This window comes from Megalobrama amblycephala, linkage group LG9 (genome assembly GCF_018812025.1).
Source record: "Megalobrama amblycephala isolate DHTTF-2021 linkage group LG9, ASM1881202v1, whole genome shotgun sequence".
Classification (NCBI taxonomy): domain Eukaryota; kingdom Metazoa; phylum Chordata; class Actinopteri; order Cypriniformes; family Xenocyprididae; genus Megalobrama; species Megalobrama amblycephala.
In genome coordinates, this window is record NC_063052.1 from 27139899 (window position 1) to 27158100 (window position 18202).

Here is an 18202-nt window from a genome sequence, read left to right on the forward strand (position 1 = left end):
TAATAATCCTTAGAAGAACAAGAGGGCCCTGCGCGAATTTTCGCTTGGGCCCTAATAATCCTTAGAAGAACAAGAGGGCCCTGCGCGAATTTTCGCTTGGGCCCTAATAATCCTTAGAAGAACAAGAGGGCCCTGCGCGCTTAATTCGCTTGGGCCCTAATAATAATCCTTAGAAGAACAAGAGGGCCCTGCGCGAATTTTCGCTTGGGCCCTAATAATCCTTAGAAGAACAAGAGGGCCCTGCGCGAATTTTCGCTTGGGCCCTAATAAATATAGCTGTGAGCAGCGATGGCGGGCCCAAGCCCGGTGGCACCGCCACCCCGGTGGCTTCAGGGCAACTGTGCACAGCGGGCAATAGGCATTTAAAACGGTTAAACATCAAAGGACTATGTCAAATTCACTCCACATTTACTGCACTACAAGGTGCCGCTATAGAGCCCCTCCTCCCTGCCCATTTTCAAAGGATTACATGTGCCAAGTTTTAACATTATTCTGATGAATTTTGAAGCAAATCAGGTAAAAATAAGAGGGTGATCTAAATGTATGCTGAAAGTCACGCATTTTCTGCTTCCAGTTGGTGGCGCTATGACTTTGAATCACAATAGTCACATCCATGTGATCAGCCTTGTACAACGAAGACTAAGCCGAAGTTTCATCAAAATCAATTAATGTATGCAGAAGTTATAACACTTTGTTTCCCTTTTCTTGCCATAAATTCGTTGCCTCACCACGGCCAAACCGTTTGAGATATCCAAAATCCATTTGCAATTAAACAACTTCAATGTGTTAGCAACAAGTTAAAAAAAGCTTGGTGTAAATTGGATAAACCCTGTAGGAGTAGTAGTATAAAATTCATAGCCTGTTTTTTCAAAAAATAACATTCAAACAAAAATAGCTGACTTCCTGTTGGTCGGAGCTAATGAATGTAAATTAGAAAATTGTCCGGCTTGATGAGAACAATATGTGTACTGAGTTTGGTGACTGTAGGAAAAACTAACCCCCCCACTTTTGTCAAAAGGTGGCGCTTCTGAGCCCCTCCACCACACCCATTTCTATGGCTTTGTCCATGTCTACTGGTTGACAATATTGATGTGTGTCGAGTTTCATGCAATTTGAAGCATGTTAAGAGCCTCAAAAACACTCAAGAATATTATTACAGTTTGACCTGTTGCCATGGCAACAATATTTCAAATATCAAAAATCCTGTCATAGGTCTACATTTGCTGTGTTTTGACATTACACTGATGAAGATTGAAGCAAATCAGATAAAAATAAGAGGGAGATCTCAAAGCATTTTGAAAGTGATACACTTCCTGCTGCCAGTTGGTGGCGCTATAACTTTGACTCACAATAGTCACATCCATGTGATCAGACTACTACAACCAACACACTCGTGAAGTTTCATAAAGATCAATATATGTATGCAGACGTTATAACACATTTCCTGTTTCCTTTTTCTCGCCATAAATTCGTTGCCTCGCCACGGCCAAACCGTTCGAGATATCAAAAATCCGCTGGCAATTTTTAATCATCAATGTCTTGACTTCATGCTGACTGAGATTGGTGGCGATCGGATTAAACGCCTAGGAGGAGTATATCAAATTCCAGAGCATGCGTTTTTCAAACAACCCTTAATAGCTGACTTCCTGTTGGGGTGGCGTTTAACTTAGAGCACGAAAGTTGTTCGGCCCGATGAGGTCTATATGTGTACACAAGTTTTTTTAGAAAACTAGTCCTGTAACAATAGTGATATAGTGACATAGTTCAAATTCAAATGAGTGTGAAGTTATCTTTTGCAGTGTTTTTAAATTTGAATTAACCTAATTATCAAACTAATAAATGTAATACTATGTTGTCAGTGGCCTACAAATAAACTGGCCTGATTAGCTGCTTCAGGTGTGTTTGATTAGAGTTGGCAATAAACTCTGAAGCACAGTGAGTCTGCAATAAAAGGGTTAAAAGGTAAAGCTCATTGTTACACCACTTTCAACAATTTAAAAAAAAAAAAAAAAGGCTTGCAAATGTTTGTTTTTTTTTCTCTCAAGACCACATTTACATAGTTAATGGGTTCTACTGTTTGTCCTCACAATGCTATTGGATAGAAGAAGTGTTTATATGTCTGGTCATCTGACCATGAACTCACTCTACCTGCAAACTTCACATCAAGCTCATCTCCTTTTTTTTTTTTTTTTTACATGACTGGATTTGTCAAGATTCAAGTAAGTAAAATTCCTTATATTTTTTTTGTGTTTATTACAATGTCTAGAACACAGGTATATTTAGTTATTTTGGAAAACATTAATCAAATTTGATTTAGAGATTGTTATACCATGTTGTAATTCTACAACGTTGGGCTAGAGTGGTAGTCAAAATAGCCTGTGCTCCTACACATCACATAAGGACACTGCACTTCTCACATGGTCACAAATTTAAATTTAAACGGTTAGATTCATTGTTACTAAGTTCTAAATGTGCTTTTCTGTTAAATTTGTACTTAGTTTAGTTTAGACAATAATTAAACACAGGAATAAACTGTATGTGGAATTTGAAACTCCATCATCCAGAGCAGTATCTGAAACTCCCTGTATCCTTGTAGTTTATTTGTTTTTTAACTTCTAAATGTTCCTGAGATTTTTTTTATGAGTGTTGCCCAGGTAGCAGTTTATAGCATTAGGATATAAAAAACAGGCTCTGAATGTCTGTGAATGGTCTTGAATATGAACCTGTAAGTACTCTGGGGGTATGCATGTGTTACTTTTAGTATATGTAGAAAGCATAATAGGTGATCCAGACAGTATTTTGATTAGCATTTGCATTGAAATTATAATACTTTGATGGATAATTCTTAGATCTCTACCCTCAACACATGGTCTACCACCCTGTCTATTTTTTTCAGTTTATCTACTACAATATAAGACCCTTATGTATTATTCACTTATTTATTTTTTTTAACTTTTTCCATTTCAGAATGCCAAGATGTCATCGGACCACCCCGTCTGGATGTACACAAAGACATGATTGCACATTTACCAGTAAAAACGAAGAGAGGATGCTGCAGACACTGCAATAATGGATACACAAATACACTGTATAAAGTGCATGTTCGCCTGTGCTTCTCAAATGAAAAGAGCTGTCTTAGGGACTATCACTGCAAAACACAGACTTCATTCAAACCACATTCATATTCAAAGTGATAGAAGGAAAAGTTTTATAAATATATATATATATATATATATATATATATATATATATATATATATATATATATATATATATATATATATATATATATATTTTTTTTTTTTTTTTTTTTTTTTTTTTTTTTTAATAAATGCTTATTCATAAAAAATATGTTGTGTGATTATTAAAAAATAAAAAAATAAAATTAAAATTTTCCTACCAGTTGATGATTTCAAAGTGGAACCAGGTCCATGGGTAGCTCACCATTGTGCACATTTAATTGCGTCTGATACACAGACAATTCTTCTCCAAAAGGATTAATGGTGCGTCCAAGTCCTCCTGGGAAGTTCGTATTTACGAGGTGGGAAGTCGTGTGTACGACTGTAGGTGCGTTCAAGTCACTTTTGTCTGAGTATGATGCCAGTGTGCCTTCTCTAAATTAATTACACAAAATAACAACACTTCTGCCTCTAAAAAATGTAGAGCAAAGAATGTGCATTAGTTGTATGTTGCTTTTTTTTTTTTTTTATTAATTTATGAAGCCATTGTAAACTTCGTTACATATTACATTTTTATATTGTGATGCATTCGTATTTTTTACTGGTAATCAGCTTACTTCATTGTAAATAGAAAAGCCTGACAATGTCACTGCTAAATACCTGTAAGTATTGTGGTATTTCACTATGTTTCTGACTGACACGCCCCAACTCGTACAGATCGGAGCTTAAAGAAAATTACGAGCTTCCCACTGGTATTTACGACATTGTGGTGGCGTTCATGTCGGTTCTGCTCGTAAATACGTCTTTCCGACATGACTTGAATGCACCATAAATATGGCACAAAACAGTAAACTCTCGCAGGAGATCACGTAGAAATAAACAGGAAAAAAACCTAGCCTTGCATAAACAAAGCAAAACAATTAATATCCAATTCAAACATCAACAGCAAATATCTTGTATACACTTCAAATAATACATTAACTCATCATTTCAACACTTTTTGAACTTATTGACACTTAATCGTCATATTTCATGACATCTCATTAGCTCATTAGCACTTTCACACTTGAGTTAGCTTTAGTCCTTGTGCTATTACTACAGTGCACTCTGTACCTATATATAAATCACTTCTCATATCAATTTACTTATTGAGTTAGTGACTCTTTTCTCATATAATATGATAATATGACTTAGAATGAGACTCACCAAGGCAATAACTTCACATATATTCAAAGAAACAAGCTCATTTGCAACACTCCGATTCTCCGTTGGTGCCTCGTCGACTTCTAACCCCGATGACAGCTTCATGTGGCCACATCCGTTCAGAAATATGATCTACTTATTGCATTTAATCTCTTTTCTCTCTATATTAAAAGCTTTTACGGAGGGTCTCTGCTTCGTCAGACTCATTCTCTCTCTCTCTCTGCCTCTCACGCAGTGCAACTGCGCCGGCGCAGCCTGTGGGCGGGCCTTATGAGAGTGCTGCTAACATTGGCTCTTAGGAGAGTCAGTCACTGAAATGAGAGCCGTGATTGGACAAAACAGTTTTCCTTCTGGAACTTTTCTCTCTTTTTTTTTCTTTTCTTTAGCTTTCTTTATATCAACCTGATTACCCGGGTTACAAGTGTCATAGTTCAATTTCAAATGAGTGTGAAGTTATCATTTGCAGTGTGTTTTTATATTTTAATTAACCTAATTATCAAACTAATAATGTAATACTATGTTGTCAGTGGCCTACAAATAAGATTCGCTGCTTCAGGTTAAACTAATAATGTAATACTATGTTGTCAGTGGCCTACAAATAAGATTCGCTGCTTCAGGTGTTTGATCAGGGTTGGGATTAAACTCACAGTGAGTCTACAATAAAAGAGTTAAATAACTGATCAAGGGTGTAAAACACTCTCTCTCACTCTCTCTCTCTCTCTCTCTCTCTCTCTCTCTCTCACTCACTCACTCACTCACTCACTCACTCACTCACTCACACACACACACACACACAGACTGGTGTGAGGAGTTAGGAGGAGGGAGGGGGTAGGGGGGTTGGACAGAGAGACCCTACGTCTATGTGAGTTTATGAAAAATCCACATTCAAACCAAAATATCTGACTTCCTGTTGGTCGCAGCTAATGACTGTAAATTAGAAAGTTGTCCAGCTTAATGAGAACAATATGTGTCCTGAGTTTGGTGACTGTAGGTTAAACTAACCCCCCCACTTTTGTCAAAAGATGGCGCTATAGAGGCCCTGCTCCCCACCTGTTTCTACGGCTTTGCCCATGTATCCTGGTTGGCATCTCTGATGTTTGTATCGAGTTTCATGCAATTTGAAGCATGCTAAGTGTCTCAAAAGCATCCTGTGGCAGGGGGGGCGTGGTTCAGCGGAGTCTGCAGCGGGAGAGAGAGGGAGGAGACGCGCGGTGTCTGAGTGGATTAGACGCAAATATTAAACACCTGTCTCTTGTTTCAGTAATTGGCGTGGAGAGAGTATTTAACGCCAGGAGAAACAGGAGCCTGCGAGAGAGAGAAGGACTACTGGCTGTTTCCCCACTCCTGGATGTCTGTCTGCTGCTGGAGTGAAGTCTGACGATTACGTTGATTATTTTGTGCCTGTTTGCACATTGTTTTGTGACATTATTATTTTTGGTGCTAATAAACAGCCAGTAGTCACCTGCCGACCCTGTCCTCTTCCCTCCTTACTTACGAACTTTGTTACACATCCATAACGAAAATTAAAGTTTGATGCGTTGCCATGGCAACAGTGTTTGAGATATCACAATTCTTTTCACAGGTCTACATCTGCTGTGTATTGACATTACACTGATGAAGTTTGAAACAAAACAGGTAAAAAAAATAGGGTGATCTCAAAGCATTTGGCCACGTATTCCAATGTGTGTGCAAATTTTCAAGAGTTTTTGAGCATGGTAAGGGCCCCAAAAATGCCCGAATAGTCGGAAAAAAAATAATTTCCTAAAGTTCCCTAAAGAAAACAAAAGGGCCTTCAGCCCCTTACAGGGCTTTGGCCCTAATAATAATAATAATCCTTAGAAGAACAAAAGGGGCCCTTCGCCATTTCATTGGCTTGGGCCCTAATAATAATCCTAAAGAAAACAATAGGGCCTTCAGCCCCTTGGGCTTTGGCCCTAATAATCCTAAAGAAAACAAAAGGGCCTTCAGCCCCTTACAGGGCTTTGGCCCTAATAATAATAATAATAAATATAGCTGCGAGCAGCGATGACGGGCCAAAGCCCGGTGGCACCGCTGGGGTGGCTTCAGGTCAACTGTGCACAGCGGGCAATGGGCATTTAAAACGGTTAAACATAAAAGTATTATGTCAATTTCACACCACATTTACTGCAGCAGCTTTTACTTCAAACTTCAGCCATGTTTTTAGTGTTTTTGGTCCAAACAGCATATTATTAACTTTTAACCATTTCAACTGCCAGAAGACTGCTATTACACTACAATTGTCCACTATAGATCAAGTTTTAGAATAACAAATATTTTCTTACATATATTTCCCTGTCAGCTTGCCTCCTTTAAGATGACAAATACATGATTTTATTTTTTTTATTTTTTATTTTTTTTACTCCTACTGCTACTACCTTATTAAATTTATACACATATTTCTTTCAAACTATATTAAGGCTGTGCACTATAAGTAAATGTTGTGTTATACCAAACTATTATTTTAACATTGATTATATCATAATATTTACAAATAAATAACTACACACAAAATATTGCATTGTACCCTAAACAATGCAGTTTTATTTTCCAAGTTTTAAAGTTCATTAAAACTCATACAATGAAAACATAGAATCAATCTACTTTAATCAGTGCCTAACACAGCTATTTTGTCATTCGAACTTAAAAAAAAAACAAAGAGTAACAGTTTTCTTATCTTTTTACTGATCTGAAGTATAGTACCTTCATTTTGAGTTCATCCAGGTTCAATTACTAAACATACAATCATAATTTAATTTAAATCAAACAATAGTGCAAAATATCATCCTAATCTGCCATGTCTGTGTTTTTTCTCAGACAAACCCTAAAAAAATTCTAGAGCAAATTACATACTGTTATTTGTGCAAACTCCTCCGTGCTCTGAGAAATCTAATTTAGCCTTAATGCGAATGTCTGTGATTGCTGATGTTGTATCCATCTTATTCCAACGCCCCATGATGCTTTGCACGAATTATGGGAGTAATTTCTGTTAAACTGTAAACAGTCAGTGATAGACACTATGATCTTTTTAAACTGGGTACAATAAGATGACATTATTCTACTCACCCTTCAACCAATGAACAATAAATGGACATTTAAAAGTGTGAAAGCATCAACAACGTTATTTCAACAAGCCATGTAAGGTGTGATTTTTTCCACAGCAATAACGGATGGGTTGAACATATGCTATAGTGATATATATGCATTATGTAATACATTGCCTTAATAAAAAAAGTTCATGAACTTCAGCATTGTGTGATACTATTTCAAAGTGATTTCCATTTTAATAAATTGTATTTACCTGTGAAACAAACCTGGAAAGAGACGTGAGGCTTTGAGGAGATTCTTTGTGCATATCCAGTGAATTATTAATGGGATGTATTGTAAATTATATAGAGAGAACAGACCACAAATGTACAGTATATGCTGTCCTTTTTCATACTATTACAGCAGTATGCAAAGAGACAAAATAAAATATTCTGGAGGATAGAAAGCAGCTGCTGAAAAGAGCTCTTGCCATAGAAATGAGATTATATTTTGCTATAACATGTTATATTACAATACCAAGCGTTATGTAATTCTCATGTCTGAAAATAAAACATGAAAGAAAAATTGACAGCTGATTCAGTCAAGCTGACAGATAAACTTTAATTGTAGGGCAACCATATGATTTGAAATGATAAGTTTCAGTTTTTTTGAATGGAAGTTCACCAATTCGGAAGTGGAACCCGTAATCTGAAACGCAGTAGGCTAGTCAGGAATAAGGCTAGTCAATAATCCTCACACTTTATGTTTTTGACCTCCCTGAGCTGTTGTTTGTGCCCCAATCTTATGCACCAAAAGCATGCTTTTGCAGTGTGTTTTTATATTTGAATTAACCCTAATTATCAAACTAATAATGTAATAATATGTTGTCAGTGGCCTACAAATGAACTGGCCTGATTAGCTGCTTCAGATGTGTTTGAGTAAGGGTTGGGAATAAACTCTTAAGCACATTGAGTCTACAATAAAAGGGTTAAATAACTGATCAAGGCTGTAAAACTCTCTCTCTCACTTTCACTCAAACACACACACACACACACACACACATAAATGTTATAATAAATAAATGAAATGTGCACAGGTTTTTTTTTTTTTTTTTTTTTTAACATGATTACCCAATTATTTTGGCTATATTCACGATTTCTAGTATTTGTACAGGCTTTTTATTTCAGTGTTGTAATTAGCAACTAATTTACCATTGAAGCAGATTTGACAGCATTAATTAAAGTTTCTCAAAGGCCAAGATCAAGTTATCTGTGCATCCTGGGCTTCATCAAGCCACTCCCATAATAGCAAGTCCAGGATGAGTGTCGAAGAACCGAACAATCCAAGATAATGCCAAATCGTCATCAATCAAATCCAGCTAACTGAGTTAGCAATGTACGAAGAACGGGCCCCTGGTCTCAGCATTTCTATGTGATTTATTTATTTATTGGAGATGAAGGGCAAATTTCAAGTGGTACTTTGAAAAAGGAATCATTTCAAAACAACGTGTATGACTGGACCCAAGACACAAAGAAATAATAGCAATTATAAACAAAGACTTAGTTGCTACATTAAGTTAAATGTGATTGGCATATCACACAGTTGATTTAATTACAATTTTTAATTGTTTTTTTAAATAGTCTTAAAGGGTCATGAAACCCCAAAACACTTTTTTTTTAGATGTAAACATGTCACAAAAGTGCGGCTCATTCACCTCTGCCTGCTCTAGCTGCATTCAAACACGCAATATGCACGGCTCGTAGGCTGTTTCCTTCAGCACAGCAGCACAGAGTTGTTTGTATTTTGCTTGTGATGTGGTCAGAGCTGGAGTTTGAATACAAACACATGAAAAATACGACTGTTATTCTATACGCGCGGAGCGCGCATATGATCGGTTTCAGCACGGAGCTCCGCGATGAGTTTAATAACACTAGCCACGTGGCACATAGCTCATACAGAATAAAGTATCCATGTTTAAAGTTTTTATTTCACACATTCTCCTGCACCAAACATGAACCAGCACGGTGTAGTTATGCACACATATTTCATCAAGTCTTCTTCAAATGAATTATATGTGCAAACTGGACACTGATACAGTGGTGTAGCCTATCTGAATGCGACGACACAATTATTCTAATAGACAAAAGACTAATTTTGAGACTGCAGTGCTCGTAAACGTAATAAAAGTAGCCTATTATTCACCCTATTAAATATTCTTTCGCATTTCTCCCTTGTGCTTGGGAGTTTGTTGTTATTTTCTCTGTGCTCATATATTCATATTCATTATTCTGTATAATGAGTGTGTTCTATGTGCTTCATTGGTTGTTCTCTCCCCTCTTCCCCCCCCCTCTACGCTCCCACTTTTCCAGAGCTTTACACGCCCATTTTGACATAGTTTTTTTTTAGTTCAGAGGTTTGAACGACCAGGGTAAAACAGGGGTTTCATGACCCTTTAACATAATGAGACATCTCACTTCTAGATGCATAATTTAGAGCCACTAAATTGAATCAACCATCAGTGCACAAACGCCATCACTTGACGTCCCAAAACACAGTCGTATTTCTTTCGACGTATTTATGATGTTCAGGACAAATCAAAATAGGGCTGCAGATGGTAGATACTTGAAAAAGAACGACCTAAGAACAGACCCTTGACGGTACAAGATCTAGGAAATAGTCACTTGACATGCATTATAAAACTCAGTGGTCAGATAGACAGTGCAGTCTAATTGGTCTGTTTTATAATATTTTTCTATTGAACCTTAGAAGAGTTATAAAAGTCCTTAAAAGGCTGAAGATTGGCTATAAACTGGCCTGAAACACTCACAGAGACTTGAAGAACCTGGGTAATGGCAGTTACAATGACACCTCCTTATGTCACACATATGGTTTCCCAAAAAATAGTCAGTCAAGATGTAGTCACAAAAATGAGCACTCGCTTAATACATTAGCCAGCTTTTGGTGTGGTAGTTTACTTCCTGCAATTGGTTTGTTTGTCAGGAATAGGAAGAATGTCTTTAATGGGCTTCAGTGCTATAAAGCGATTGTGTTTGCTCAATTAAGGCATAGAGAGGGCAGTAAACATTCCCGTTGCACTTATATAAAGAGCCCCTTAGAGAAATATAAGAGAGACATGACAGCAGAGGAGGCCTGGGCAATAATTACACATTTACCACTAAATGTCTTTCACCCATCTTTGTCCTCATCCCCTAAACAGCTCTAACTCTCAGCTAATGGCTTGTTGCTCCAATTGCAAACTAGATCCAAAAAGTTACCTCAACTATGCCAAAACCCAATTGCATTCTTAAAATCTAATTGTGTTCTTCAGTTCAGTTAGTGAACTGTATTACAAAGCTCTCTCCACCAAATTCATGTCTTATATTCACAGGGGCGCCCCCAAGGGGTGGCCAGGGGTGGCCACGGCCACCCCTGCATAAACTCTGGCCACCCCTGTGGCCACCCCAGTATGATTTTGCATTGGGTACTATTAATTTAAATGCATAATGTAAATTCACAAGTTCATGAAGTGAAAGAAAATAAAATGCCACCAAAAAAGATAGATTGACTGACGCCACCAGAGTAGCTGTATCACTGCCACCAAGAGTCTAAATAGTAATGTCTACAGACCTGAATTTCAAATGTTTTTTATACTGTGAAGAGGGTAGGTTAGGGGTGTGCGATATATTTAGTCTACGATTTTATCATAATTGTTGTTTTAACGATGCACAAACGATCTGACATCCCTGTATGTGATGTTGTCTTGTAGATTAGACTAGTGTCGGTGCGCATTTAGAGTGCACGCTTTCACTGTGTTAATAAATATCACATGAAGAGTGCCGTTTTTCTCCAGATATCAGCATAACAAATGTTATATAAATTTTATTCATGTTTACATTTTAGACATCATTGCTTGTTTCTGCACAATTTCGCCAACGAATATAGTTCAGATCAAATCCAGAGCATTGTATTGCGTCCCTGAGCAACAAATGGCGCTGTTTCTTTACTGAATGAATCCGCTTTTTGAATGAATAAGTTGAATCAATGAAAATTGGAAAAGATAGGCTACAAGTGAAGTGACGACGAGGAAGCTTCAATTGAACAACAGTGAACTGCGGTCAGATGAGATGTTGTCAGACTATGTCAGTAAAATTCAGAAAAATGAACAGGTCCAATCAGCTGTTATTCTGTGCTCACGGCGCGCACTCAAGAATTGCATGCGCAAATTCGCCGGCGCGCGCTGCATAATTACTTTATTATAGCTTAAATAAAGCCCAAAAGAATACGAGCAATGACCGTCATTGCTCTGTTGTAAGTTAAGTCATGAAATTACCACACATGGGATTAAAGCTGCCTCAAAACTGTGAATGCATATATTTGTTAACATGGTTTTAAAGCTATTGTTATCCAATTTGTTGGCCTTAAAACGTCTTAAAAATGCACAAATGTACACCAGAGAAATCTAAATTTTCTCGGGGGAGCATGCCCCCGAACCCCCCTAGAAAACTATATTTTATGACCTCGGTAATTATGAAACCATAATGCAATCTGAGGTAAATGTGTATTTCTACAAATGTGCACACTTTTGGACTAAAACGGTGTAGGTATGTGTATGCAACTATGTGTATGCACACGACTGAATGTAAAGGTTTGTGTCCTCATTATTCTATTAATAACTACCAATTGATTTTGCATGTATGTATATGTATATACATATAGGCCGTTATATATTTATATTTATATTTATATATATATATATATATATATATATATATATATATATTTTTTTTTTTTTTTTTTTTTTTTTTTTTTTGCCACCCCAAGAATTGCTGTGGCCTCGTCTGGCCACCCCTATTAAAATTTTCTGGGGGCGCCACTGTATATTCACCCATATTAGATTCAATGAAGAGCAATTTTGCGTACTGTAAGTTCTCAGATTTTTCTCCTGAGAAAATGACCCCAGTAATCTAGATGAGATGCTCATGAGAATTTCAGAAGAGATCTCATCTTTGATTTACTCCCTTTGTTTGCACTGACAGTTTATATAAATTTTAATACTCTGTACACTATACTGTATCAATAGTTGTCTTATTTGTGTCTACTTTTACTACTTCTAGAGAATTTTAAGAGAAACATCTAAACAATGCTGATAAATAAATTTTGCTTTAAGAAAATGAAATTTATCTTAGGATATTTTACATTTGAAAAAGAAAAAGTTTTGTTTGTCATGATTCTGTTATGTTTGGACTTTGTTTGCCATTTTCCCACCTGAGTTTGTCACTATGCTTACTGATTTGATTTCGTCATTCTGATTAGCTGTTCATTATGAATTACTAGGGGTACCAGTACATGTTGGTTCGGTACGTACCTCGGTTTTGAAGTCACAGTTTGGTACTTGTTCGGTACAGCAGGGTGTTCTTTTTTTTTTTTTAAACAGTGGTTTACTGAACAAACAGTGTCTTTGTCTTTAACCCTCTGGGGTCTGAGGATTTTTTGGGGCCCTGGAGAAGTTTTGACATGCCCTGACATTTGTGCTTTTTTCAGTTGTTCATAAACATATTAATGACAAAAGTTTTATTACACTGTATTCAGAACAAACTAGGCTACAACAATATGTGAGGAACATGTATGTACATGTTTGTGTTTTTGAAGGAATAACGCTTATGCGTGGTTATTGAAAAACAAAAAACTTAAGTCACTGAAAAAAGGCCAACAAATATATTAAATCTGTGTTCACAAGACTTCTGGGTATTAGAGGTTGTAGACTAGAGTTTTTGCTTCAAAATTATGTAAACATTATCCTGCCTACTCGTTCATATAAAACAATAGAGAGATTTAAATTTTCGAAGACACTTTTTGTCAAGAAACACAGTATGCGTGAAGGCGTGAATCATCAGGCGTGAATAATGCTGTAATTCACACCTGAGAAGAAAAAAGATCCGCATAAGGACCTGTAATGACTTGCATGTTAATGAGCCCTTTCAGTCAGGTAGGCTGTGAAAAAAAAAAAAAAAAAAAACCCTCTGTGATCATGCTGATAACAGGATTAATGTCCACTCTGGACAAAAAACAAAACAAAAAAAAAACATGATTTTTGTGATCTCATGCATGCACGTATTATTGCACATGATGTGAAGAAAATTTTGTATAGGCCTATGTTAAATTACAGTACCAGTCAAAAGATTGGATGCATTACTAATGTTTTTAAAAGAAGTCTCAAGACTCTAATCAAATAATTATTTTCTATTTTAATATACTTTAAAATATAATGTATTTCTCTGATGCAAAGCGTCTGAACATTCCTACCTCTAAGGCATTTCATATAGGCTAATATATTTGTTATATTATATACCCTAAATGTTAATGTGCAGTTGACAAACTATACATCATTAAAAAGATCTAAGACTCAAGCTTCATATTTTGACTCTTAAAATCTTATATTGACCATAATTTCTTAATATGCTTAAAAGCATGCACATTTGGAGAAATATTGATTAATTCTCATATGTTTATATCAATTTTCTATACAGAGGAGTAATATTTATTCAATATTTATTGTCATCACTGTGTAGGCTAGATACTGTGTTTTCAATTCATACTTGCAGCCGGAGGGCGCTCTGTGCACATTTAGTCCACAAATATCTCAGTAAAAAAAGAGGCATATCATGTAACATTCCAGTAACTAATAGGCTTCCAGAGATCGCTTTAACATACATACTTTTGGTAACACTTTATTTTACGGTGTCCATAATACAGAGTAATTACCTCATTAAGCACTTTGTAGTAGACAGTCTTTTTAATTATTTATTCTCACAAAACACTGCTACATCAGAAGAGCATAATTCTTGCCACAAATCATTGCTGCTCACATAGGATCAACAATAGCTTCTCATAGGTAAAACAATAGCTTCTCTTCCTCTTCTTTCCGTATGAATTGCTATGAGCTGCATAGATGGGCGTAAGTCAGATATGAATGAATCAATGGCTTACAACCCAACAAGTTCTGTAGTAGGCCTATGTGTTGTACTTTAGTTTGTACCTTGCCATCTTAGTTTGAATTAACTGGGTGATGCGAAATTAATAATAATTCTGTCTGTGTTTGCACTATTCGTATTTGTTATAGGATTCTCCCTTTCGTCCTGGGCGATTATTATTGCAGCTCGGCTCTTCCTCCGCTGCGCGCCGTACAAACAATATCGGATTACAACTAATTAAAGGAACTTTTGCTGCTGCCGTTTGCTTTCTGTGATTTGTTCTAATCTACGGTGACTAGTTTACTGTGATGTGGACGGGCGTACATTTATTGGGGCTGGCCTAAGGACGACGTGGCCGCTCCTTTTGAATCCTGTTTTCCTCAACTTTTTAACAAAGTGTTTATTCTTTTTTTTTCAGATTTGTATATTGTGAATTGTACTGTGCTGTGGTGACTGTTGCCCATCGTGTTACGGTGGAATTGTGACGTTAATTTGCATTTCATTCATTTGTTTATGAGATTTATTGATTTTGTTTTTGATTTCTTTCAGGAGCTGGGGTACCACGGGTGAAAGATCTTTGGTGGTGGTGCTGCTTCAACGTTTGCCGTGTGCCACTTTTGAAGTGTACGAGTGTGTGATCTGAGTTCACGGTGGGGTGCGTGTGGAAGTGTGCTTTTGAATAACTAGTGCTGGTGATCACTCCGGTGGGTAACCCCAGCCCTGTAATTAATTATATTATATTTTGTTTTGTTTATTTTGAGAAGTTGTGTAATTGGTTTTGTTTAACATCTCTTCTTGTTGTTTCATTCTGTTATTTGTATTGTCTGTCACTGGATCTTTTTACCAGTGAGGACATTTTTCTTTTTATTAAGGTTGTTTTTGTAAATTGGCATAATTTGAGTTTGATTATTTTTGTGTACAGTTTTTTTTTTTTTTTTTGTAATTTCTTTTGTGCAAATTTGTGTTGCATTGTCACTGGAGAGAAAGCCGCCATGAATGGCACCATATCATTGTGGCTATTTTAAGTGATTTTTCTATCTTGAATTCAAGTTGTGAATAAATTTTGAATTTTTTATATGATGCCCACGTTTCCTGCATACATTTCTTTTTAAGAGAATCGAACCTGTGTGACCTAATAACAAACTTTGGGGTTTATTTCTATTTCCTGGGTGAACCCCTCCCAGGTGGCGTAGTCGACTTTTCTACAAGTAGTCAAACTTGAGCTTGTGTGTGCGTTAACCTGTACCGCTCCCCCGCCACACTTATCCATCTGTAACGTAGTTTGAATTGACTCACAAGTTCACAGTTTAAATACATGCACTAGCTTCCTAATTACATTTAAATTACCGAATATTACACGGATAAGCTACGTAAAATAAAGTATATCAAGAGTGTACTTAAGTGTACTTCATGTGTATCTATACCTTATCCATCTGTAACATTGTTTGAATCGCCTCACTAGTTCATTTTAAATACATATACTAGCTTTCTAATTACATTTAAATCACAGAATATTACACAGGGATAAGCTACATAAAATAAAGTGTATCAAAATTGTACTTAAGTGTACTTCATGTGTATCTACATACCTTATTCATCTGTAACGTAGTTTGAATTGACTCATTAGTTCACAGCTTAAATACATGCACTCGCTTCCTAATTACATTTAAATTACAAAATATTACACAGGGAAAAGCTACATAAAATAAAGTGCATCAATAATGTACTTAAGTGTACTTCAAGTGTATCTACATACCTTATCCATCTGTAACGTAGTTTGAATCGACTCGCAGCTTAAATACATGCACTAGCTTCCTAATTACATTTAAATTTAAGAATAAAGTGCTTTAACTCAATAATCTAGAAGTTGAATTGATGTGATGAATTGCCTTTTCTGTCCACCTGCCAGTAAACACAAAGGGTGACTAATAAATTGAAGTGTCAAAATGTAAATATATTTATTATTACCCTCAAAAACTCAAAAATGATAGACCTTTACATCAAATACAACATATAACCATCTGCCAAAATTTACTGTTTCTCAAACTAATGAGAATTAATACATATTTTATTAATTAAATCTATAGTATATTATACTCTCTAAAGTGTATTCTTGAAAGTCCACTGAGGTCACAGTCCATTCACACTCTGTACTTTTGACTTATGTCCTGAATTAGCCTTCCAAAGATGCCTTTCTTGTTTTTCTTTCCTAGCCAATATGTCCATTCAATAAACTTTAAGTGACTCTTCAGCATTTTCTCAGTACGGTTCCCCTTAATCTCCACACTTGTCCTTTAATTGTTTGCCAGTATCTCTCAATGTGTTGAGTGTGGCTGCCAGTCTGTGGATCCACAAAGTAGTTTTTGTGGTATACCGGATGGCGATAGCCTTGTGTAATGAGGGACTGTACATATGCCTGCCAGGAATCACTGTAAATTGTTGAACCTCTGCGCACATGCCGCTTAATTTTTGGAAGCAGAGTTCTGCGTGCTTGTGAAGGGACCATCTTAAGAATAGGCCTTCGGCTACAGTGGTGTACTTCCAACAGACCAAACACCCATCCGTGTCTTGCCCAGGTACCACCATACCGTCCACGGTTATACTGTAAGAAATACACAATTTCAGTTATGTATACACAAATACATAACAGATCTTATAAGTGTGTCCACAGAATCTTGTTTAACCAAATGCAGTTCCACTAATGCTAAATTACTGAACTAGATTGAAAAAAAAAAAAAAAAAAAAAAAACGAGTACCTTTCTTTTATGACTGAATTTGGACTCATCAATTACAACAAAACGAAGTCTTAAGTGCCCTCCAATTTTGAATTGATGCTTTCTTTTCATTCTTCTAAATGCAGTTGTGCACACCTTTTAATTAAAAATCACCATTAGTAACCACAAAAAGCAAACTATTACATCAGCTTTTATTGTTTCAAGCATATGGATTCTACCTTTCTGAGCTTTTTGGTCATTTTTGAGAGTGTTGTTGAACTGGATGCCACTCCATCTTCCATCATGTCAATCTGACGTAATCTCAATCCTTGTGCAAGCCTATAAAACAACCAAATTAGTATTTACAAAATTTAAAGCCTCAGAAATAAATGCTTTTATGACACTTTCCCAATGAAAACTATTTCCAGAGGATCTCCCCCCCCCCCCCCCCCCAACCTTATTAAAAGGAAATGGTAATTTTAAATATGAAACTTTTAAATTATAAAACATAATATTATTCTTTATATGTTCTGCAGTTTCATCAAATTTAGAAGAACTTTTAAACCTGCACAATTAAATACCACATGTACTTACAGGGAAAAAAACAAAACAAAAAAACAATAAGGAATTAAATTGTGTATCTCAGATTCTTTTACTTAAACAGGTTGGGGCATGCATTCAACTGCAAAACAGGCTCATTTATGGTTCATTCTATAGTTACATATATATTAAACTTGATTTATATACTAAAATATCAATACATACTAATTAGAGGTTGATCATATTGTATTTTCCTAGTATAAAATTGAGTTTAAAGAAACACAATAAAAGGATTATTGTGTTGACACTATAGTTAATCTATTTATTGAATGTGTTAAATAATGTTATTTGTCTTTACTACTAAGTATGCACTTTTACAACCAACATTTATAAGGCACATATAAAACAGTATAATAATGCATCAAAGGTTCATTATAATAAGCAAGCATTTACTAAATGTTCTGAAACCGCGAGCCAGTGGAATATGCAAGATCGCCACATTTTGACTTTGAAATCACATTAGGCCGTATCGAGATTCCCCCTCTGTTTT

At 36.0% G+C, this 18202-nt stretch overlaps 1 long non-coding RNA gene across 1 annotated transcript; it reads right to left on the minus strand.

Moving 5' to 3' along the window:
• Positions 1–17148: 17148 nt before the first annotated feature.
• LOC125274600 lies at positions 17149–17463 on the minus strand. Its single transcript, XR_007186287.1, has 2 exons — positions 17352–17463; positions 17149–17268 (listed from the first exon to the last, which is right to left on the minus strand). It is a non-coding gene; the product is annotated as an uncharacterized LOC125274600 (long non-coding RNA).
• Positions 17464–18202: the final 739 nt, after the last annotated feature.